Source organism: Macaca nemestrina, chromosome X (genome assembly GCF_043159975.1).
Source record: "Macaca nemestrina isolate mMacNem1 chromosome X, mMacNem.hap1, whole genome shotgun sequence".
NCBI lineage: Eukaryota > Metazoa > Chordata > Mammalia > Primates > Cercopithecidae > Macaca > Macaca nemestrina.
In genome coordinates, this window is record NC_092145.1 from 83730959 (window position 1) to 83750804 (window position 19846).

The 19846-nt window shown below is 41.4% G+C and overlaps 2 pseudogenes; both read left to right on the plus strand.

The window, feature by feature from the left end:
• The first annotated feature begins 261 nt into the window (after window positions 1-261).
• Window positions 262-8682, plus strand: LOC105476725 (suppressor of cytokine signaling 5-like; annotated as a pseudogene).
• LOC139355311 (suppressor of cytokine signaling 5-like) lies at window positions 8667-9396 on the plus strand (annotated as a pseudogene).
• The last annotated feature ends 10450 nt before the right edge of the window (window positions 9397-19846 follow it).

Here is a 19846-nt window from a genome sequence, read left to right on the forward strand (position 1 = left end):
ACTGCGCTTTCCTGCAACCTAGGTATCCTCTACCCCGGTCACGGTCACACTTCTGGCGTCTCAGAATGTCTCTGGTTGTGCCGCGGTGAATGAGGCCGTAGTCCGCTTGTCCAGCCCTTAGGAAGGTCCTGCCTTAGGCTGTCGGTTTCGTTCCACAAACGCCAGCCCGGAGCTCTTCCTGGGATGGGGCCATTGAAGTCATGGGCCTGGGGAGTGGGGATCAGGGACCAGGGAATGGGACAATACTTTGCGGGCCTCAGGATGAAGTTCTTCATTGCGAGCATTGTGACCCGATTCGCGGCGGAAGCAGGAGAGGCTGCACTCTGCGGCTGTAAAGGCCTTTTTTGTATTAAGTCTCAGGAAGGGAGCAGGAAGTGTGTGACCCAGAAAGTTCCGCCGTCTAGGTGGCCTCCACCATTTCAGCCAGCCGCCGCCTCTGTTGCCTGATTTCACCCCTTGTGGCTCCTTCCTAGACTCATCAGCTCTAAGACCACTGCAGTAAGTAGATTAGCCCTTACAGCCTGTACTCAGAAAGTCCCCTTCCTCAATGTCAGTGGGTTTGACCTTGTTGCTTTTATTTATTTTTCTAATTAATTACACCAGTACATTCTCCTTGTAAAAAAAAAAAAAATCAAAACACTATACATATATGGGGCTAACACTTTGGCCATTACCCACAATCCTTGTCCTCTTTCCCTCTTCCCCAGAGTAACTGCTATTAACAGTTTGGTGTGTATCCTGGCAGCCTTCCAGGTCTTTTTTTCTAGTTATCATAGAAACTACATTGTGTTGTATTTTTATTTTAACAAAAATTATACCCTACTGTACATACCCCACAAGTTTTTTCATTCAGTGTTTTGGAAACATTTTTATTTTGGTACATATAGGTTTACTTTTTATTTTATTTTATATTATTTTATTTTTTAGTAGAGAGAGGGTTTCACCATGTTTGCCAGGCTGGTCTCAAATTCCTGACCTCAAGTGATCCAACCACCTTGGCCTCCCAAAGTGCTGGGATTACAGGTGTGAACCACCACCGCACCCGGGCAGATTTACTTCTTTTTTAAAAAAGTGATGTATTATGCCATAGTATGGCTATAAAACAGTTTATTTAACAATTTCCTTATTGATAGACTACTAGATTTTTTCAATATTTTGCTTTTGCAAGTGGTACTCCTATAAACATTCCTGAACATGACAGTTTCTCTAGTGCAGTGGTTCGCAAACTTTTTGATTGCAGGACCCCTTGACATTCCTAACAGAATTTGTTTATGTAGGTTTATGGCTCTCTCTATTCAATGAAATTAAAACTGGCCGGGTGTGGCGGTTTTAATCCCAGAAATTAAAACTGGGATTACACCTGTAATCCCAGCACTTTGGGAGGCTGAGACAGGCGGATCACCTGAGGTCAGGAGTTCGAGAACAGCCTGGCCAACATGGTGAAACCCTATCTCTACTAAAAATACAAAAATTAGCTGGGTGTGGTGGCACACACCTGTAATCCCAGCTACTCGGGAGGCTGAGGTGGGAGAATTGCTTGAACCCGGGAGGCGGAGGTTTCAGAGGTTGCACCATTGCACTCCAGCCTGGGTGACAAGAGCGAGACTCTGTCTCAAAAAAGAAAAAAAAAAGCCAAATAACTTTTCCAAAGCAAGAAATATTATTGAGAAGAGTAAAATTGGTTTTTTTTTTTTTTTTTTTTTTTTTTTTAGCAAGTCTCATTAATGTCTGGCTTAATAATAATAATACTCCAGACATCTGGAGTCTCATATCTGCCTTTACATTTGATCTGTTGGGATGTTTTGGTTGAGTATATCACACATATATTATTGTAAATGTACATGTAACAAAATTTACCATTTTAACCATTTTTAAGGAAACATTTCAGTGGCATTAAGTACATTTACATTGTTATATAACCATTACCACCATCCATCTCCAGACTTTTTTCATCTTCCAAACTGAAACTCAAAACAATAACTCCCCATTGTACCCTCCCCCAGCCCTAGCAACCACCTTTCTATTTTCTGTTTCTATGAATTTGACTATTATAGGTAACCTTATATAAGTGGAACCATATGGTATTTGTATTTTCGTGACCGGCTTATTTCTTTTTTTTTGAGATGGAGTCTCACTCTGTTGCCCATGCTGGAGTGCAGTGGTGTGATTTCTACTCACTGCAGCCTCCGCCTCCTGGGTTCGAGCAATTCTCCCACCTCAGCCTCCAGAGTAGCTGGGACTATAGGCACGCTCCACCACACCTGGCTGATTTTTGTATTTTTAGTGGAGATGGAGTTTCAACCTGTTGACCAGGCTGAACACAAATGATCTGCCTGCCTTGACCTCCCAAAATTCTGGGATTACAGGCAGGAGCCACTGTGCCAGGCCATGACTGGCTTGTTTCACTTAGCATAATGTGTTCAAGGTTCATTCATGTTGTAGGTTGAGTAATATTCCAAAGTGTGTGTATGTACATACATACATACCACATTTTGTGTGTCCATTCATCTGTCAAGGACACTTGGGTTGTTTCCACCTTTTGTCTATTGTGAACAATGCTACTATGAATATAGGTATACAGATATCTGTTTACATTTCTGCCTTCAATTCTTTTGGGTATATATCCAGAAGTGGAATTGTTGGGTCATATAGTAGTTCTCACTTCCCTTCTGATGGACATTTATATCAGTGCTACTCAAACTGTATTCCATAGGCTGGTGCCAGTCGTGAACTATCACCTGTACACAAGGAGATAAGTATAGGAACCGAGGATAGGCATTTAAAACCTTTTATAGCAATTTCATGTGGCCATGACATCTAAGTGAATGATCACTTTTCTAGTAATTTGTTTTTTCTTTACAAAGATATCAGTCCGTGATGGATTGCAAATTTACCCAAACAACAACAACAACAACAACAAAAACCCAAACTGGCTCAGGTGTGGTGGCTCATGCCTGTAATCCCAGCATTTTGGGAGGTCCAGGCAGAAGGATCACTTGAGACCAGCCTGGGCAACCAAGTGAGGTCTCATCTCTACAAAAAATTTTAAAAATTATCTGGGCATGGTGGCATGTGCCTATAGTCCTAGCTACTCAGGAAGCTGAGGCAGGAGGATTATTTGAGCCTGGGAGGTCAAGGCTGCAGTGAGCTATCATCATACCACTGCACTCCAGCCTGGGAAAAAGAGCAAGATCCTGTCTCAAACAAAAAACAAACAAACAAAAAAAACCAAATCCCTGATCTTTTGCCACACATGGTTTTCATTTTGGTTTTTTACTGAAGATGGGATGTTGCTGTGTTGCCCAGGCTGGTCTCGAATTCCTGGCCCCAAGCAGTCCTCCCACCTTGGCCTCCCAAAGTGCTGGGATTACAGGAGTGAACCACTGCACCTGGTTACCACAGATAGTTTTGAGAAGCACTGATTGAAGTGGATTCCAGTTTGGGGTGGTTGTTTGCCATTAACTCTTTTTTATGGACAATGTTTCTCTAAGGTAGGTACTGAAGAGTAGAATTACTGGGTTACTGGATCAAAGGGTATGTACATTTTACATTTTATTACTGCAAAATTGCTCTTCAAAAAGGCCAAATACTTCTAACAATGGTATATGAGTCCTTTTTTTGTGCCAGAAATGATATTCAAAAAAATGAAAACTAAGATGGTATATGAGAGTACCTATTTCCCTACACTCCTGCCAACACTTGATATCAATCTCTTAAACTTTTGTTAGTCTGTCAGGCAAAAAATATCTCCTCTTTATTCACAGTTTTCTGATTATTAGTGAATTTAAGTATTTTTTCATGTTTATTAACTTTAAATTTTGATGTAGTCAGATACATTATTCCTTTTCTTTATGGCTTTTACTTTTTTGTTGTTTTTTCATAGAGACAAGTCTCATTCTGTTGCCCAGGTTGTAGTATAGTGGTGCAATCATAGCTCACTGTAACCTTGAACTCCTGGGCTCAAGCAATCCTCCCACCTCAGCTTCCCCAGTAGCTGGGACCATAGGCACATGCCACTATACCTGGCTAATTAAAAAAAAATTTATTTTTGTAGAGATGGGATCTCACTATGTTGCCCAGGGTGGTCTCTAACTCCTGACTTCAAGTGATCTGCCCGCCTTGGCCCCCAAAGTGCCGGGATTATAGGCGTGAACCACTGCACCTGGCCCAGCTTTTGCTTTTTTAGTCTTAAGTGTTCTTGCTCCAAGGTTTTAAGCATGTTCATTTATATTTTCTTCTCATGTGTTTCTTTCCCCCTTTTTCTTACAGCTTTATTGAGGTATAATTGATGTACACTAAACTGCACATCCTCAAAGTATATAATTTGATGAATTTGGACATATGTACACACCCATGAAACTATTACCACAATCGAGATAATGAACATGTCCATCACCTCTGAAAATGTCCTTGTGTGTTCGTTCTCATACATTTCTAAATGTGTGTGTATGTTCATGCACGCATAGATGCATGGATGTGTGCTGGGATTATACACTTTTTCATTTCTTAATTAAGGTAAACTTACATACAGTAAAATTCATCTTGAGTATATGTTTCTGCAGGTGCTGACAAATGCATAAAGAAACAACTGGCCGGGCATGGTGGCTCATGCCTGTAATCCCAGCACTTTGGGAGGCCGAGGCAGGTGGATCACCTAAGGTCGGGAGTTGGAGAGCAGCCTGACCAACGTGGAGAAACCCCGTCTCTACTGAAAATACAAAATTAGCCGGGCGTGGTAGTGCATGCCTGTAATCCCAGCTACTCAGGAGGCTGAGGCAGGAGAATGGCTTGAACCCGGGAGGCGGAGGTTGTGGTGAGCTGAGATCACGCCATTTCACTCCAGCCTGGGCAGCAAGAGTGAAACTCCGTCTCAAAAAAAAAAAAAAAAAAAAAAAGTCATATAACAACCAATACAGTGAAGATACAGAATAGTTTCATCACCTCAAAAAATTCCCAGTTCTCCTTTATAGCCTACTCCTCCCCTCTACTTCCCAGTAATCACTGCCTGTTTTCTGTCACTATAGTTTTGCCTTTTCAAACCTGTCATGTAATCATATAGTATATAAGCTTTTGAGACTGGCTTCTTTTATTTATTTTTATTTATTATTATTATTATTTTTGAGACGGAGTCTCACTCTGTCGCCCAGGCTGGAGTGCAGTGGCGTGATCTCGGCTCACTGCAACCTCTGCCTCCCAGTTCAAGTGATTCTCCCGCCTCAGCTTCCCGAGTAGCTGGGATTACAGGCCTGTGGTACCATGCCCAGCTAATTTTTGTATTTTCAGTAGAGATGGAGTTTCACCATGTTGGCCAGGCTGGTCTCGAACTCCTGACCGCAGGTGATCCGCCTGCCTCGGCCTCCCAAAATGCTGCAATTACAGGCATGAGCCACCGCGCCTGGCCTATTTATTATTATTTATTTATTTATTTTGTTTTTTGAGACGCAGTCTCGCTCTGTCACCCAGGCTGGAGTGTAGTGGCGTGATCTTGGCTCACTGCAACCTCCCACTCCCAGGTTCAAGTGATTCTCCTGCTTTGGCTTCCCGAGCAGCTGGGATTACAGGTGCCGCCACCACGTCCAGCTAATTTTTGTATTTTTAGTAGAGACAGGGTTCCACCATGTTGGCCAGGCTGGTTTCGAACTCCTGACCTCAGGTGATCCGCTCGGCTTGGCTTCCCAAAGTGTTGCAATTATAGGTGTGAGCCGCCACGCCTGGCCTATTTACTTTTATTTATTTATTTATTTATTTATTTATTGAGACAGAATCTCACTTTGTTGTCCAGGCTAGAGTGCAGTGGCATGATCATGGCTCACCACAGCCTCGACCTCCTGGGCCCAGGTGATCCGCCCACCTCAGCCTCGTAAGTAGCTGGGACTACAGGCGCAGGCCACCACGCCCGGCTAATTTTTTTGTATTTTTTGAAGAGATGGGGTTTTGCCATGTTGTCCAGACTGGTCTTGAACTCCTGGGCTCTAGTGATCCTCTCACCTCAGCCTCCCGAAGTCCTAGGATTACAAGTATGAACCACTACGACTGGCTGGTTTTAATTCTTTAAACTGTTTAGAAGTTACTTTTGTGAATGGTATGAGATATTGCTGTAACTTAATTTTTTTTCAAATATTGGGTTGGTGCAAAGTTATTACAGTTTTTGCCATTAAAAATGGCAAATTTATTTTGCACCAACCTAATAGGTAATCATCACAATACTGTTTACTTTCTCCAACGACTTGAAATGCCACCTTTATTATATACCCAATTCCCTTATACACACAAATCTGTTTCTGGACCATCTATTTTGTTTCACTGATGTTTGTTCTTACGCCAAAATTACACTTTTTATATTACTGCTATAGCTTTATCATAATTTTGATACCTGATAAAGTCTTCCCTCTTGTTTTCAGACATTTCTTGCCTAACTAGTTCACTTTTCCTTCTACAAGGATTTTTAGAATCAGCCAAAATATTCTCCAAAAAAATCTTGTTGAGATTTTAGTTGAGATTATGTTGAAATTTCAGCTTAATTTGGGGAGAGTGGATATCTTTACATTATTAAATTTTCCCAACATAATATATCCCTCTATTTATTAAAGTTTTCATTAATGATATGTCTCTCCTTTTATTTAGGCTTCTTTTATGTTTTACATTATTTTGTAATCCTGTGTTTACTCTCTTTCTTTCTCATCTGTCAACTTTTGTTTTTTTTTGAGACAGGGTCTTGCTGTCATCCAGGCTGGAGTGCAGTGGCGCAACCATGCCTTATTGCAGCCTCAACCTCACTGCAGCTATTAACACTTTTCTTTCTTTTTTTTTTTGGAGAGACGAGGTCTGACTGTGCTGCCCAGGCTGGTCTTGAACTCCTGGTCAGTCTCAAGTGATTCTCCTGCTTCGGCCTCCCAAAGTGCTGGGATTATTGGCCTGAGCCACTGCGCCTGGCCTGTAAACTTTTTTGAGTGTAGGGACATTTTTGTTTCATCTCTATATTTGCAGTGCCTGACATATAGTAAGTGCTCAGGAAATGTTTGATGAGCAAATTACACCACAATAAGTGTTCCAGCATTTCATTAAAAATGGTGGACTTCAGCCTGGGCAACATAGTGAGAGACCTCATCTCTACAAAAAATAAAAAGATTAGCTGGGTGTGGCAGCATGTGCCTGTGGTCCCTGCTACTCAAGTGGCTGATGTAGGAGGATCGTTTGAGCCCAGGAGGTTGAGGCTGAGTGCACTTCAGCCTAGGCAACAGAGCAGCACCTTGTCTCAAACAACAACAAAAACAGAAAAACAAAACTTGTGGACTTGGGAGTGGGGGGTTGTAAGGGGAGGGAAAATGGGTGAAGAAGGGGAGGTGGCTGGGGAATGGATGGGGGCCTGGCGGGAGCAAGCAGTGGAGCTGGGGTCCCTGAGCTCTGTCAGGAGGAAGCCAGGCTGCACTTTCTGGGCAGTCGGAGGGGACAGGTGGCACCAGAAGGCAGGTGGACTTAACCTGTCAGTGACTGCGGCCTCTGCCCATCCTGCCTTGCTGCAGATGCCTTGAATGAGGCTGCCCCACACACCCTGAATGATTTTTATAATCAGTGGATAAAGTGGGAGAAATGTGGAATAACTTCAAATACAGGTAACAGAATGTCTTCAGTCGTGAGGGAGTAAGCCATAGTGAAAATGTGGATATCAACTCTGACAGATATTTGTCAAAAACAAAAAGCATCAATATAGGAGACTCAGCTGCTCAGCAACAAAGTAGTCCCTTAAGAGAAAATGTTGCTTTACACCTGGCACGCCAGGCCCTTCAAAGAATTCTTCAAGGAGAAACCAACATTGTGCCACTGAAATCCCTCAAATTGTTGAAATAAGTATCAAAAAGGATAATGATTTTTGTGTTACCCCAGGAACAAGACTTGCACGAAGAGATTCCTACTTTTGACATGCTCCATGGGGTGGTAAGAGAAACATTTCTGTTACAATGACCCAGGATTCATTGGATACTGATAAAAAGCTTGGTAGAACTCAAAGTGGACTTCAAAGGAAAGAGAGGTGCTAAGCTCTGTATAGGACACGGACAGTGTTTCCAGAAGAACCAGAAGAACCGTAGGGAAGTCGCTCTCTGAGACAGGCTGCAGGATACTGTGGGCTTGTGTTTTCCCATGAGAACTTATAACAAGCAGTCAAAGCCTCTCTTTTCCAATTAAAGAAAAATCTCTTTCTGAATTAATGCTGGAGAAATGCCCTTTTCCTGCTGGCTCAGATTTAGCCCCCAAATGGCATTTGATTAAACAGCATACAGCTCCTGTGAGCCCACATTCAACATTTTTTGATGCATTTGATCCGTCTTTGGGGTTTTTTTTTTTTTTCTTCTTTTTTTGAGACGGATCCATTGCCCAGGCTGGAGTGCAGTGGTGTAATCTTGGCTCACTACAACCTTGGCTCACTGCAACCTCCGCCTCCCGGGTTCAAGCGATCCTCCTGCCTCAGCCTCCTGAGTAGCTGGGATTACAGATGCCCGCCACTACGCCCAGCTAATTTTTGTATTTTTTAGTAGAGACGGGTTTTTGCCGTGTTGGCCAGGTTGGTCTTGAACTCCTGACCTCAGGTGATCAGCACACCTTGGCCTTCCAAAGTACTGGGATTACAGGTGTGAGCCACCTCACCCAGCCCCATATTTAGTTTCTATAGAAGATGAAGATAGTTTAGAGAGAGAAGACCGCTTAGTATTGAAGAAGGGGTTGATCCCCCTCCCGATGCACAAATACATGCATTTGAAGCGACTGCACAGGTTAATCCATTATATAAACTGGGACGAAAGTTAGCTCCTAGAACGACTGAAATAAGTGGGGACAGTTCTGCAGTTCCACATGCTAATTGTGACCTGAAAGAGGATACAGCCACCCTGTGTTTGCAGCCATGGAGGGCAGAAGCAGCATGAGGTACATGCCCATGTTAGCAGACAGGGAGCTTGGGAAGTCCACACACAGACTGATTACATACATTGCTTCAGATTACAGGGAATCCTTGTTATTGGAGAGTGGTGGATCGTTATGAAACAGAAGCCCTTCTAGAAGGGAAACGCGAAGACACATTTTTGCTCAGGGACGCTGGGCAAAGGGACTGCCTCTTCTCTGTGAACTTCTGGGGCTACAACAGATCCCTGCAGGCCTGAATTGAGCAGTAATCAGAACTTTGGTTTTGATGCCCATGACCCCTGTTTATTTCACTCCTCCACTATAACAGGACTTTAAGAACATTATAGCAGCCATAAAAAAAGGATGAGTTCATGTCCTTTCCAGGGACATGGATGAAGCTGGAAACCATCATTCTCAGCAAACTAACACAGGAACAGAAAACCAAACACCGCATGTTCTCACTCATAAGTGGGAGTTGAACAATGAGAACACGTGGACATGGCGGGGAGCGGGGTGTGGGGGAACATCACACACCGGAGCCTGTTGGGGGGTGGGGAGTGAGGGGAGGGATAGCATTAGCAGAAATACTTAATGTAGATGATGGGTTGATGGGTGCAGCAAACCACCATGGCACATGTATACCTATGTAATAAACCTGGACGTTCTATACATGTGTCCCAGCACTTAAAGTATAATAAAAAAGAACATTATAAAGATCCCAGTTATTGCATGTTTTTTGAACTGTTGCTTACTATATTACTAGACAGGGCTTTCCTTTTTAGCTGTAGTATATCTGTTGTACAGTAATCTGCAGGTGCACTACATATGATGGAATTAATGGGCCTCCTTTACCATCAATGTTACAGGATTTTTAAAAAGAGTATTATTATAAACACAAATTTTGGGTTTGCTAGTTAGAACGAGAACCGGTCAAGGCAAAGTAAACTCTCCTGTCCCCAAAGGGTGTGAACCTGGTCTGCTTTCATGTGCATCAGACATATACCTATAATGGTGCTAGGTTTTTTCATACAGTATGTAAGGTTAGTGTTAGTATCTGTCAGATGCAACCTTCTGTTACTTACCCAGATAAACATGATTCCTAGTGGAACAACAGAGGATAGAAGTACAGGTGTTCAGGCCGGGCACAGTGGCTCACGCCTGTAATCCCAGCACTTTGGGAGGCTGAGGCAGGCGGATCACTTGAGCTTAGGAGTTCGAGACCAGCCTGGCCAACGTGGTGAAACCCCATCTCTACTGAAAATACAAAAAAGTACCCGGGTGTGGTGGTGGGCGCCTGTAATCCTAGCTACTGGGGAGGCTGAGGTGGGAGAAGTGCTGGAACCTGGGAGGTGGAGGTTGCAGTGAGCCGAGATTGCTCCACTGCACTTCAGTCTGGGAGACGGAGCAAGACTCTGTCAAAACAGAAACAAAAACAAAAACAAACTACAGGTGTTGAGTAAGACTACAAAACAAGTTTGCCTATTTAGTGAACAGTTTGGTTTTTAATGGCTGTAGTAATTGAGTGAGGCAACTCTGGGGCATTTGCTGTGAAGAATTCTATTTCTTACTGAAGAACAAATTATTAATATCAGATGAGTATTTCAACAGTGTGACTAATGTTTGAAATTATTTTTTCTAAGAGTTTTTCTATAACCTTCCAAAAGTAGTGATGTTTATAATTACTATAAATCAAGCTTTAGAAGTCCAATACAAATAAGATAATGCCTTTCTTTTAGAAAAAAAAAATGTAATTTTCTGGCCACAAGGGCATAGTGCAATTCACCTAAGTGTTGATGTAATTTATAGTCAGACTCTTTTCTCTTCTGCAAAAGATACTGTTAAGTAAACCAGGTTTTCTAAATAGTAATTCTTAAAAGTTTGGACTTATAAAATTAGTAGTAGAATTTTATTTAAAGGCCCTAGGTATTAGTTGTTTTTTTTTTTTTTTCTCGAGATGGAGTCTCGCTCTGTCGCCCAGACTGGAGTGCAGTGGTGCGATCTCAGCTCACTGCAACCTCTGCCTCCCAGGTTCAAGCGATTCTCCTGCCTCAGCCTCCCGAGTAGCTGGGACTACAGGCGCTTGCCACCATGCCTGGCTAATTTTTTGTGTTTTTAGTAGAGACGGGGTTTTACCATGTTAGCCAGGATAATCTCGATCTCCTGAGCTCGTGATCTGCCTGCCTCAGCCTCCCAAAGTGCTGGGATTACAGGCATGAGCCACTGCACCCAGCCAGGTATTAGTTTTTAAATGAGTGCTTTAACTTAAAACAGCTGCTGCAATATAGTCTTGCATATGATTTTTTAAAAAGTTGATGTGACTGGGCATGGTGGCTCATGCCTGTAATCCCAGCACTTTGGGAGGCCAAAGCGGGCAGATCACCTGAGGTCAGGAGTTTGAGACCAGCCTGGCCAACATGGTGAAACCCCGTTTTTACTAAAAATACAGAAAATTAGCTGGGTGTGGTGGTGGGCGCCTGTAATCCCAGCTACTCAGGTGGCTGAGACAGGAGAATCGCTTGAACCTGGGAGGCGGAGGTTGCAGTGAGCCGAGATTGCGCCACTGCACTCCAGCCTGGGCAACAAGAGCGAAACTTGGTGTCAAAAAAAAAAAAAAAAAAAAAAAAAAGTTAATGTGTAGTCTAATTGTTGTTTCATAAAAGTTGGATCTTCTCCTATACCCATAATGATTTTGTGAATCATGAAGAAAATAAGACTAGAAGATGCCCAAACAAATCAGATAATAGTAACTACAATGGTTGCTGATGTTAGATTATTGTTAAACTGTAATTACTAATTTGGATGGCAGTATTTATCTCTTTTCTGTAAACACTCATAGCTAAATTGCTTAAGTATAATTTACAGAATTTCAGTGTAATTTACTCTCAATGGAAAATCTGAAGCATAAATTGCAGATTTGAAAGGTACTGTACAACCATTATATCTGTAAATAACTACTTAACACCTCTTTGTCACTTAGAATACTACTTGAGTGTAATACTACTTGAATACTACGTGAATGTTATACTACTTGAGTGAGCTCTTTTGGAAGTTATATCAAGTTCTAGCGTTTGCTTCTTAGTAACTGAATTGAATGTACCGTTCTGTCCTAGACATTTTGCCCTAAAGTAGCTGAATCCATTCTTGTGTCTTTTTGTTAATGTGCTCTATACCACTGGTGACTGCTCCATAGTTTCCTTACCTGCTGCTACAGAACATTATTTTACATCCCTATGGCAATTGCCAAGGCCACAAAAAAAGAAAAGCTTTATTTGTATGCCACACTAACTCTCTGACTGCTAATGTGTGTTTCTGCTTGCTGTGCCTTGTTATGGCTGCTTTTTTGTGCTAATAAAGTATGTTTGGTGTTCTCCTTGTATATCTGCTGTTTTATACATTTGCAACAATTTCTCTTGTAAATGGAATGGTATAGGGTTTTTAAAAATAAGCATTATCTAACAACCTACTATAGCTAATGTAGAATTACTGTACAGTCTCATATTGACTTATCAGAATAAGTTAACTCTAAGTTTAATGCTCTACATCTTATCAATCATAGTCACATATACTGTGGAGCAGTATGTATAGTTACTGAAAATCATTGTACAGTTTAGATTATAACAGAAAACTGACAGAAATAATAAATCTATTGATTTCTCTGCTTACGGGTAAAAGATCGAAATTATCAATGACATATTATAGTAAATGAGTATCTGTAACCTTCCACACATCAGAAGCAGATGAAATCAAGTCTCGTGAACTATTAATATATCAGTACCGGCCAGGCGCAGTGGCTCACGCCTGTAATCCCAGCACTTTGGGAGGCCAAGATGGGCGGATCACGAGGTCAGGAGATCGAAACCATCCTGGCTAACACGGTGAAACCCCATCTTTACTAAAAATACAAAAAGTTAGCCGGGCGTGGTGGCGGGCGCCTGTAGTCCCAGCTACTTGGGAGGCTGAGGCAGGAGAATGGCATGAACCCGGGAGGCAGAGCTTGCAGTGAGCTGAGATTGCGCCACTGCACTCCAGCCTGGATGACAGAACGAGACTCTGTCTCAAAAAAAAGAAAAGAAAAAAAAAATATATCAGTATCACTTATTGGTTTGGGGGCCATCTTAATTGAAAACAAATGCCACAAATATAGAACTTTAACCAAAGACTTGTCCATTTTAAAGCAAGATGGGGATTGAAGTCACTTATAATTTCTGTTGCTTATAATTGAAGTCCCTGAAGAACATATATCAAAGTGTTTGAGAACATTCAAACATACTTTTTTTTTTTTTTTTTTTTTGAGATGGACTCTCGCTCTGTTGCCCAGGCTGGGAGTGCAGTGGCACAATCTCAGCTCACTGCAACCTCCGCCTCCTGGTTTTAAGCAATTCTCCTGCCTCAGCCTTTGGAGTAGCTGAGATTACAGGTGGGCACCACCATGCCCAGCTAATTTTTGTATTTTTAGTAGACATGGGGTTTTACCATGTTGGCCAGGTTGGTCTCGAACTCCTGACCTTAGGTGATCCACCCACCTTGGCCTCCCAAAGTGCTGGGATTACAGGCGTGAGCCACCACACTTGGCCCAAGCCTACTTTTAAAGTTTTATATACAATCAGGTTGTTATGACCAGATTGTGTTTTAGGGAGGAAACTGGAAACTCCAAGAAAGCACTTGATGTTTTTATATGCTTGTAGCAAATTGATATTCTAACTGTAGATTTATAGAAAGTATTAATGCTTTTATGTATTTCAGAACTTTCATATGTTAAATGGAAATTATTTTAAATGTGTAACTATTTGAGTTTATGTAAGCATGTATACACTGTGGTAAAAGTCACTTGTGTTTCAATTTGTGTATAATATTAATATGCAACTTTTGGTTTAAATATTTTTCTTAAATTATTAGTGGCTTACATTTTAAAAAAGAAAAATTACCAGCGTGAAATTGCAAAAAAAAAAAAAGTCTTTGGACTTTCCCCCCTAGAAAAATGCACACATGTACACATAATTTTGCATCAATTTTAAACGTGGACATGTTCCCTGATGCCTATCCATAAGCTTCACATTAAATACTCCTAATCAGAAGTAATAAATCCTATAATAGGACTGCTATGGCACTTGTTCATAATTCGACCACAGGCCATCAGGGAAGGCTTCATAGAAAAGATAGTTTTTGGTCTGAGATTTAAAGAATGAGTAGGAGTTTCCTGGATTTTCAAGGGCAAGGAAGGGCATTTTAGACTGAAGAGTCCAGTTAACTGAAAACCAATTAATACTGCAAGTCTTTTTGGTCATCTGCCTTTTTGTTTACTCTGTCCTGAACCCCTTTGGGCTTCCTTCTGTTCTTCTACACTTTTCCTTACCCTCAATCATCCACCCACTATTGCCTCTCTTGCCAATTATTTGTACTATGTTTTCTGGAAAACTGGTTCCATTGTAGATAGACTCTACTGTACCCTAAATTTCCTCACTGAATTCTCTCTCCACTTGCTTGCTTTAACTGAAACCTGGCTTCTCTCCCAGGGTATGCCCTCTTTATTGCTATGGTTCTTGAGTGAAAGCCTCACATAATTGATTGAACAAATATCCTTACTGATGAACATTTAGGTTGTTTCCAGTTTTACAAACAACGCCACTGTGAAATGCTAATACATGCATGTTTGGGTACATGTAAATATATTTGTAGGATAGATTTGTGGATTTGGAACTGCTGAGTCAAATGACACAAACATTAAAAAGATTGATAAATACTGCCAAATTTTTATCCAGAAAGTTTTTCTAATGTACCTTCTTACCAAGCATACATAAATGCCTGCTTTCTTATACCTCACTGATACTGGAGAGTTATTAATCATTGTAATTTTTGTTTCCCAGAAGTCATCATCATTCCTACTCCTTATCACTGCTTTTAGACCTTTGCTTTCAACCCTCACATTAAAGGCCTCTCTTTTAAGGCTCATGCCTTTTGCAATATTACCTTTTATTCCTTCTCAATGTAGTCATTTATTGCCTTCTTGGATATTTCCTAATATTCTATGGAGACTCGAGCATCTGCTGTCTACCACCCAGCCCATCACAATGCTCCTGTGGATGAACTGGCTGAGCAACACTCTACCTTCACAGCTCCTTGACCATTTCTAGTGCTCTTCTCCACTCTACTTCTGCAAGAAAATTTATTAGCCTCATTCTGGGTTTTGTCATTTCCCAGAATTACTCTATATCTGAAAATATAAAATGCCAATATCTCATTCTCTGTCCACAACTTTTTTTTTTTTTTTTTTTTTTGACAGAGTCTCGCTCCGTCATCCAGGCTGGAGGGTAGTGGCATGATCTTGGCTCACTGCAACCTCCGCCTCCCGGGTTTAAGCTATTCTTCTGCCTTAGCCTCTTGTGTAGCTGGTACTACAGGTGTGTGCCACCACGCCTGGCTAATTTTTGTATTTTTAGTAGAGACGGGGTTTCACCATGTTGGCCAGGCTGGTCTCCAACTCCTGACCTCAGGTGATCCCCCCCATCGGCCTCCCAAAGCTCATTACGGGCATGAGCTACTATGCCTGGCCCAAACTTTATTTTATATACTGTGCTGCAACTTCCTTTTCAACATATTTTTGACATTTTTATTGTTTCACTACTCATAGCACTAACTCATTTTATTTTATTTTATTTTATTTTATTTTATTTTATTTTATTTTATTTATTTTGAGATGGAGTCTTGCTCTGTAGCCCAGGCTGGAGTGCAGTGGCATGATCTCAGCTCACTGCAACCTCTGCCTCCAAGGTTCAAGCGATTCTTCCTCCTCAGTCTCCCAAGTAGCTGGGATTACAGGTGCCTGCTGCCACGCCCAGCTAATTTTTTGTATTTTTAGTAAAGATGGGGTTTCACCATGTTGGCCAGCCTGGTCTCGAACTCCTGACCTCAGGTGATCTGCCCGCTTCGGCATCCCAAAGTGCTGGGATTACAGGTGTGAGCCACTGCGCCTGGCCAACTCATTGATTTTAACAGGTGCATGGTGTTCCATTGTATACATGGACCATTATTTCCTTTTGCCATACTCACTGTACAGGCATTGTTCTGATGTTTGACTGTTGCAAATACTACTGCATTCTTTTTTGTGCATAGGTTATATGTAAAGCTACACTCTTTGTATATAAATCTTTGTGTGTCTCTGTGAGTATTACTGTGGGATAAATTTTTAGAAATGGGTTACTGTGTGAAATGGTAAGCATATTTACAATTTTAATAGTATAGTCATATAGCCTTCTAGAGTCGACCAATTTACACTTCCACTAACAGTATATAAAAATGTGTTTTCCCCATATACTTGCCAGAATTAGGTCGTTTTTCAATGTTTATCATTTATCAATCATTTTTCATCCTTATCAATATGATGGGTGAAAAATATCTTGTTTAACTTATTTTTCTTTATTTCATGCTGTTCTTAATCCATTTTTTTCGCTCAACAGTACGTTTTGGACATTTTTCTGTGTCAATGAATATAGATTACACTATTGTTTTAAGTGGCTTTGTAAGGTGGGCACAGTGGTGTTGTGCCTGTAGTCTCAGCTCTTTGGGAGGCTGAGGTGGGAAGATCGCTTGAGTCCAGGAGTTTAAGGCTGTAGTGCTCTATGGTCATGTCTGTGAATAGCCACTGCATTCAAGCCTGGACAATGTAGTGAGATCTCATTTTTTAAAAAATAAAAAAAATGGCTGTATAGCATTTCATTGTGATAATGTAATATTATTTTATTTTATTTATTTTTGAGACAGACTCTCATTATGTCACCCGGGCTGGAATGCAGTGGCGCAATCTCAGCTCATTGCACTCTGCTTCCCAGGTTCAAGAAATTCTTGTGCCTCAGCCTCCCAAGTAGTTGGGATTACAGGGATGTGCCACCATGCCCAGCTCATTTTTGTATTTTTAGTAGAGATGAGATTTTGCCATGTTGGCTAGGCTGGTCTCAAACTCCTGACCTCAGGTGATCCACCTGCCTTGGCCTCCCAAAGTGCTGGGATTACAGGCATGAGCCACTGTACCCGGCATATCCATTCTATTATTGATGGACATTTGGATTATTTACAGTTTTTGGCTACCATGAATAAAGCTGAAGTAAACATTCTGGTACAAGTCTTTTTGTAAACATATGCTTCCTTTTTTTTTTTTTTTTTTTTTTTGGTAAATACCTAGAACTGGAATTGCTAGACTATAGGATAGATGTATATTTAAATGTATAAGAGACTTCTAAGTAATTCTCTAAACAGGTTGTACCATTTTTTATTCCCACTAGCAATATATGAGAATTCTAGTAGTTATTTATTCTCTCCAACACTTGGTATGGTCAGTCTTTTAACATTTTAGCCATTCTGGTGGGTGTGTAGTAGTATCTCATTGTAGTTTTTTTTTTTTTTTTTTTTTTTTTTCCCAAAGACAGGGTCTTACTCTGTTACCCAGGCTGGAGTGCAGTGGTGCAAATAGCTGGGACTACAGGCCATGCCACCACACCCAGCTAATTTTTGCTTTGTTTTTTGTAGAGACAGGGCTTCACTATGTTGCCCAGGCTGGTCTGGAACTCTTGGGCTCAAGTGATCCAGCTGCCTCGGCCTCCCAAAATGCTCAGATTACAGGTGTGAGCCATTGTGCCTGGCTCACTGTCGTTTTAATATGCATTTCCATGAGTATTAATGATGTCGAGCACTTTTTCATGTGCTTATTGACCATTCAAATATCTTTGCCAAATATCTATTCAAATCTTTTGTCCATTTTAAAGTTGGATTAAATCCATTTTTAAATTATTGATTTGTAAGAGTTCTTTATATATTCTGCTTATAAGTCCTTTGTCAGATATATGTTTTTCAAGTATTTTCTCTTAGTCTGTGCTTGCCTATTCGTTTTCTTAATAGTGGTTTTTCATGAGCAGATTTTAAAATTCAGTGAATTCTAATTTATCATTTTTTTTCTTTTATGACTATAGCTTTCTGTGTGTTGTTGTTGTTTTTTTTTTTTTTTTTTTTTTTTTTTTTTTTTTTTTTTTGAGACGGAGTCTCGCTCTGTCGCCCAGGCTGGAGTGCAGTGGCGTGATCTCGGCTCACTGCAAGCTCCGCCTCCCGGGTTTACGCCATTCTCCTGCCTCAGCCTCCCGAGTAGCTGGGACTACAGGCGCCCGCCACCTCGCCTGGCTAGTTTTTTGTATTTTTAGTAGAGACGGGGTTTCAGTGTGTTAGCCAGGATGGTCTCGATCTCCTGACCTCGTGATCCGCCCGTCTCGGCCTCCCAAAGTGCTGGGATTACAGGCTTGAGCCACCGCGCCCGGCCAGCTTTCTGTGTTCTAAGAAACCTTTGTTTATCCTTAAGTCTCAAAGATTCTCTTCTGGATTTTCTTCTAGAAGCTTTAGGGTTTTAGCATTTATATTATATGTTTAGTGTCATGATCCATCTTCAGTTAGTTTTTGGGTATGATGTGGGGTCGGGGTTGAGGTTTATATTTCCCAAATGAATATCCAATTATTCTAGCACCATTTGTTGAAAAGACTTTCCTTTCCCCAATCCAACACTGCTTGGTCAGAAATCAAATGACTTTATATGTGCAAGTTTATTTCTGGGCTCTGTATTCTGTGCCATTGATCTATTTGTCTATTAAGTACTGTAGTTTTATAGTAAGTCTTAATGTCAGGAATATAGGTCTTTCAACTTTGCTATTGTTTTCCAAGATTGTTTTGGATATTTTAGATCCTTTCCATTTCCATATACATTTTAGAATCAGTTTGTCCATTTCTCTTTTTAAAACCTGGTAGTATTATGACTGCTATTGTATTGAATCTATAGAAGAATTCTGGGAGGATTTACATCTTAACAATATTGTGTCTTCTAACTCATGATCATGGTATATCTATTTATTTCAGGTTTTTATTTGTTTTTTAAAGATGGAGTTTCAGTCTATCACCCAGGCTGGAGTGCAGTGGCATAACCATGGCTCACTGCAGCCTCAACCTTCCGGGCTCAAGCGATCCTCCCACTTCAGCCTCCCAAGTAGCTGGGACCACAGGTGTGTGCCACCATGCCTGAATACGTTTTTTTGGTAGAGATGGGGTTTCACTATGTTATCCAGGCTGGTCTTGAACTCCTGGGTTCAAGTGATCTGCCTGCCTCGACCTCCCAAAGTGCTGGGATTACAGGCATGAGCCACCATACCCAGTCTATTTATTTCAGTCTTGTAAAGTTCCTCTTAGCAATGTTTTGTAGTTTTCAATGTAGAAGTTCCTGGATCGATTTTGCTTAATATTATCAAATGCCTTCTAGAAATGTTGTATCAGTTTACCTTACTACCAATAGTACATTTTCTTTTCTTTCTTTCTTTCTTTCTTTTTTTTTTGAGATGGAGTTTCACACTTGTTGCCCAGCCTGGAGTGCAATGGCACGATCTCGGCTCACTGCAACCTCCGCCTCCCTGGTTCAAGTGATTCTGCTGCCTTAGCCTCCAGAGTAGCTGGGATTACAGGTGCCTGCCACCAAGCCTAGCTAATTTTTTGTATTTTTAGTACACCATGTTGGCCAGGCTGGCCTCAAACTCCTGACCTCAGGTGATCCACCTGCCTCGGTCTTCCAAAGTGCTGGGATTACAGGCGTGAGTCACTGTGCTCGGTCTATTTTCTTACACTCTCATCAACACTGGGTTTTATGTCTTTTTATTCTGTGCCAATCCTCATAGGTGAAAAATTATATATCAGTTTGTATGTATGTGTGTGTGGGGTGTGTGTGTGTGTGTTTGATGGAGTCTCACTCTGTGGTGGCCCAGGCTGCAGTGCAGCGATCTTGGCTCACTGCAACCTCTGCCTCCTGTGTTCAAGCGATTCTTCTGCCTCAGCCTACTGAGTAGCTGGGATTATGGGTGTGGGCCACCACGGCCAGCTAATTTTTGTATTTTTAGTAGAGATGGGGTTTGGCCATGTTGGCCAGGCTGGTCTC